Genomic DNA, 5,929 nt, shown 5'->3' with positions numbered 1-5,929 from the left:
CGACCTCTGGTGTAAAACATGATATGTCGATTCACAGCCGACTTATGGTGTAGACATCTATTGTCTTTTTTAGTAGAACCGACTTATGGTGTTTTTTTTCTCTTAAAAAGTTTATTATGCCCAAAACAAATCATGTTTTTTTATACAAACAAACTGAACGAAACAAAACATATATCACAATAATATAAAATACTAGAATTTGAACTAAGTATCTAAAATAACGAGTCTTAAGTTAATTACAAAATGACTCACATAAGCATTGCAAACTATAGTTAGGCAACAAAAGTGTGTATATCTTCAAGAAAGTCTAAGTTAAAATTGTAAGTATATCTCATTAAAAGTCTAAGTTAACAAAAGTGAGTGGACCTATGTAGTACTCATCAAATCCATGACGCATTGTGCCCATTCTTCACGTACTTCATTGATCTCATCCTTTGTGTAATAGTTCTTCCTGCCACACTAAAACAAAATTCATTGCATGAGTTGAATTAATATATTTAATCTTAAGGTAATGCTAGAACTTTAATAATTAATATTTTCACTTACATTACTAGTTAGCCATCGCATTGAAAACTCATTTGTCACGAAGTCCTTCATCATCCTCATAACATAGAACCCACATTGTACTGATTGTAATGGTTGACGAGGAAAAATAATTATTCTTACTTGTTAGACCTGCAACGACACCTACTTCGTTCCCAAAAATAGCTTTTAAAACTCGAATATAATTATGGAAATAAACATATATAGGAAATAACTTCGTAAATAAATAAACAAAATAAGTCAATAACCCTTGGAACTGTGAGAATAATAATAGGAAAATAAAATACAATAAAATTGTAAGAAAAAATGAAAATTATGCTTAACTAATCACACGTGAAGAAAGCTTTTTTCACAAAAAATGAAAAAAAAAAAAATTGAGGAATATTCTTGAAGAGGCAGTGTATATACTACTAGCTAGCTTAGTGTGTTTAATTAATTTAAGAGGACAATTGATTAATAAAATATGAATATGTTCTCCTCTCAGTGCAGAAGAGGAAGAGAGTTGAGTGAAACAGACAAAAGAGAGTGGGAGAAGAGATAGAGGTAAGCTGAGCATATATTCAACTGTGCTATGATTAACCTAGCTAGCTAACATAACCCCACTTGCTTTAAACATGCCATATATAACTAGATATAGTCATATAGAAAATATGCCACGTTGGACTTTTTTTATGTAATATTATATATATATAAACCGCTGACCATGTGAGGAGCTACCCCTCTTAGGTAAGATCAAAATTTGAGTTTTGGCTTACGATATCACCATAAAGACGTCCAAATTGAGTGGTATTACTGAACTTAAATACGTTAAGTTTCTACATTACTCGAGGCATCCCCGGAAAAAGCACAAATAGATAAACTAATATAGATTCTACAGATATCAAAACTCATTAGAAAAGGAATGGCCACAATTATTTCAAGAACGTTTATAACTTAGGCAATCCTAATTATCTTGCCTTATTGTCAATATGTCAAAACTCCAGACTCCAAAATTAACTAGATAAAAATTGCATAACCTCCCTCCAATTCCAATACAATCAATTAAAAGTATTAACGCAATAATAAATAAGTCAAAGTAATCATTAACAATTCCCAGGCTTTAAACTGTTCTTCTAACCGTAATTTCCAGTAAACAACAAATTGTAATGAAAAATAATATGTTAATAACATACATACTAACCTGAGTTGTTTTACCACTACCATACATACTAACATACATACTAGCAAAGACCACTGTGATCCTTTTTAATATATACTGAATCCTTTTTAATTTAATAGACCACATGCATTAATAGTATTAATATAATATAATATTAACAAAAAAGTCAACAACTACAACCAGTTTATATAAAGATAAACCATATATTTCACAAAATGTACACTAACAGTAAAAATAACAATTATATATACAAAGCAAGAAAAACATCTCATGCTTGGATTGGATATGATCATTGGGAATGAACAACCCCAACTGAAGCTAATCATTTTTCTTTTTGTATAGATCAAGACAAAAAAGAAAATCTCTTACTGAAACACAATTAAAATTTTATAAACCAGTCATTATTATATTCCATTTGACATTTCAATGCCTAGATACATCAACACATTCAATAAAATGCCTAGATGCATGAACACATTCAAGCACAAATCAATAAAGACCACGTACCTGAAAAATGAACCATTTTGAATAACTTCAGAGGAAACACAAAGTTAGTTGTGAAAACTCAGGCTCCCATTTCCCCAAGTAAGCCATTCTCACAAGTCATTCCAGTTAAAGCCCGTTCTTTCTGGCATATAAGCATAGCAAAATCTTGAAAAGGGTCTAACCAGAATGATGGCTAGAAAATTTGCTTCTTTATAGCCATGTCAAGATAACTGCTAAACTAGAAAATTCAAACTAATAAGCAACTTCAAAACATTGCATTCGCTGCATAAATTCAGCATGTTGTAAGTATTAATAGGTAATAGACAAAGATTTTCATAAGTAGCTCTCCTAAGAGTCAAATAGACGGTACTAAAATTAATACTTGGCTGATACTTTACTGGACACTTAAACACATTCACACACACACATATATATATATATATGCACCAGTGTACGTGTGTTTATTCTACTAAATGCGTGACATATTATAAATTTTTAATGTAATTATCTTACAGGATCAGTAACAATTAGTCATTATATATCTATGGACACAGAATAGAATAAAAGGAACACATAGAGCTTTTTGACTATATATTACTGTAAAAATAAATAGCTTTTACACTTCTCTCTCTGTTATGCTAGGGAAAAGGGGGAGGCTAGCTAACCTTTGGAGGTAGTTTTCCAAAAGCATCTCAATTTCTTCTTCCTCTTCTGCATAAAACAAAACCAAACCAAAATTGAATTTGTTGCAATGATTATATTTCTGATGACAGTCATTATTAGCAAGTTTATGAAGAGTAAAGTTCACTCTAAATAGTAATCAAGTGGTAAAACAGTCCAAATTCAACATGTTATACATATGATGTAAGCATATAAATATATACTTCTCAAAGTCAAAAGTCTGCCCTTATTGTGCCAGAATCTAAGCATATGAATATGAATGATGATGTGGTATAAATTTAAGGGTAAGAGCTAGCTGGCAATATATATATATATTTATATAGAGAGAGGAATTATTCAAACATGGGTCAGGAGGCTAGGCAAATAATATTCTTAACTCATACATGGGATCCACCCCACACCAGTATTGCTAGTGAATAGATACACTACTAAATTTTTAGAGTTAACGAGTAGTAGTACATAATTTCAAGATATATTTTTTATTCATTTTAAAATGTTCTGGCATGAGAAGCATCCCCACAACTGATTCGAAGAACAGTCACATTGATTGTTGAAGAAAATGATGTCTCACAAGCACATCACGTGAATTTTGTAGGTTGTAATCGTGGCTCATTCTTTCCTTTGAGTAGAAAAGATCAATACTGCAGAGTAAAACTTTTGCAGAGTATATTCCAAAAGCTTCTTATTGATATTTTCATGTTGCTGTCCCTTAATCAATTAATTAATAATTATGCTTATATACATATATATGGATTTTCATTTGAAGTTTTCTTGGTCCCTTATCTATATAACTTAAGGGATTGGCTCAAGTCCCCTACTCTGGTTGATATCTATGTTATCGGGTAACTAAAGCTACTATATACTTTGTTAATAGTCTGGTCTTCATTCATGGTAATAATATCATATTTTGTTGTTTGTAATTATGTTGACTAGGTTCCAAGAAATATTGCCTTTAAACGCTGGTAAGCACTTGTGGAGAAAGATCAGGTGAGAAGACTATTTATATATATATATATATTCAAACAATGGTTTGAACTTGATTGGAAACTGATATTATGGTTTTGGTTTTGGTGTATAGCTAAGAATACAACAAGGACGTGGTCGAGTGTTCCAAGGGTGGGAAGAAGGGCCAATAGATTTTGCTCCAACTTACAAATATATTGCTAATTCAGATCATTATGTTGCTCAAACCTCAAATAAATCCAAACACAAACAAAGAACACCTGCCTGGTAAGTCAGTCCAAGTCTAATCATGTTCTCTAATAATTGCATCACCAATTGAACACATCCTTTTATTTTATTAGTATTATTTTCCAATGACACTGTTGAAATTGTTGTAAACAAGTTGTGGTACTTATCATTATTATCTCTCTGTTCTATAATATCATAGTATTATAATCATAATTATTATTATTCTATTAAATATGTGTAGTGGTGCAGTTTTTCAATGTTCATGACAGTTTAGTATTTTTTTAATGCTGAAGGATATTTCCTAGCCTAGTTGAAGCTTGCAACCTATACTCACCACTTAGTATTAAGTGTAGTTATTTTCAATAATATTCTTTGTCTTTTTCATGACCAAATTAATATTATGCAATTGATAACAGTGCATGTGGAAGCTATCATTGACTAAATAACTAAAAGCAAGTAACATAAAGAAACCAATATTTTTGCTATAAGAGTAATAATAATAGTGGAGTACTAATCATGTGCATTAAGGCAATAAGGGCTGTATTGATTAGACTATACATCTATGTGGGTGTTTAGCAAAATAGTTTTTTTCTTTGTATTTCTATAAAATTTACTAACTGTGTGATTGTGTTAATGATAACGGGTGTGATAGGATATTGTGGAAAGGAGAAGGAGTGAAGCAAATGTGGTATGGAAGAGGAGAATCAAAGTTCTCAAACCATAGACCTGTCTATGCTCTTTTCTCTGTACAAATAGACTCCAAAAGACACAACAGCAGCAACAGCAACAGCAACACCACGCTAAGACTAAGGCCAATGCCATTGGTGGCAGGCACAGGAGTAGCCAAAGTGCAGGCTGAGGAGCTTTTGCCGGTAGTAAACAGCAGCAGCAGCAGGTTTTGACACAAACAAACAGCAGTTAAAGTAAAAGCAAAGGCAAAAGCAAAAGCAAAATGCAGTGTTGTGCTGCTGCATCGGCTGGAGTGGGGTGCGGTTGCATCTCTGGGCGTTTTTCATAATATAATATAATATAATATATATGTAGAGAGAATATAATTTTTGTTTTTTTGGGGTTTGGGGTTAGGGGAACATAGTTTAACTTGTAACTAAAGTAGCCCAGCTTTTTGCAGAGAGCATTTTTTTTTTTTTATTTATTTGTTTTTGGGGGAATGATATGATACAGGCTGATTGAGAAGAAAGGTAGAAAGTGAGACTAATCAAATGTGAAAGGGTTATTCTTGGAGAAAGCAAAGAAGAGTTTTGAGTCCTCTACTTTAACTTTTATGTGAGAGTAATATTATTACTATCTTCAAATGAAAAAGTCCATACCGATCATAAAAAAGGAGTCTGTTTCCCTTGTTCCTCCTCCTCCAATCCACACAGTATGCCTTATGTCTAAGGTAAGATGGTCTCCTGAGGTAGAGCGCCCGCACACCCCCGCGGTTAGAGGGTTTACGTGCGTCGCCCCCCGAGTCGGAGGAGGACAACTCAATAAATTCAACATTAGACGGACCTTCGGGACATCGCCTAGATGCCATGGACAAGCTAAGACTCGAGGGCGTGTACGCATAAGGGCGACTCAATATCTACAACACGAGTCTGAGGGTATAAGAAAAGGGCCTGTGTATGGATACTGGAGAGGCTATGCGAAGAAAATGTTAAACTCTGAAGAATGAGTGTCATACAACCAACAATTCTACCCTCGTGTAATCAATGCAAAACAAAAGGGAGAAGAGATGAAGGATACCTACCTGTGGGAATACGAAGCTGAGAGGGCACGGGGATAGACTTGCGAAAGAGCAAGAGCAAGACCGCAGGAACAAGGGAATGCCCAGCGTCACCACGAGGCTAAAGAAGAAAAGGAAACAAA

General features: G+C 33.3%; 1 long non-coding RNA gene across 1 annotated transcript; it reads right to left on the bottom strand.

Annotated features, from left to right (window-relative positions):
* Positions 1 to 2,020: 2,020 nt before the first annotated feature.
* LOC133828942 (uncharacterized) lies at positions 2,021 to 5,591 on the bottom strand. The gene is made up of 3 exons (XR_009891406.1): positions 5,389 to 5,591; positions 2,854 to 2,899; positions 2,021 to 2,330 (listed from the first exon to the last, which is right to left on the bottom strand). It is a non-coding gene; the product is annotated as an uncharacterized LOC133828942 (long non-coding RNA).
* Positions 5,592 to 5,929: the final 338 nt, after the last annotated feature.

The sequence above is a fragment of the Humulus lupulus genome, chromosome 4 (assembly GCF_963169125.1).
Source record: "Humulus lupulus chromosome 4, drHumLupu1.1, whole genome shotgun sequence".
NCBI lineage: Eukaryota > Viridiplantae > Streptophyta > Magnoliopsida > Rosales > Cannabaceae > Humulus > Humulus lupulus.
The sequence above is the reverse complement of the archived record's forward strand: the minus strand, read 5'-3'. Positions and strand labels throughout refer to the sequence as shown.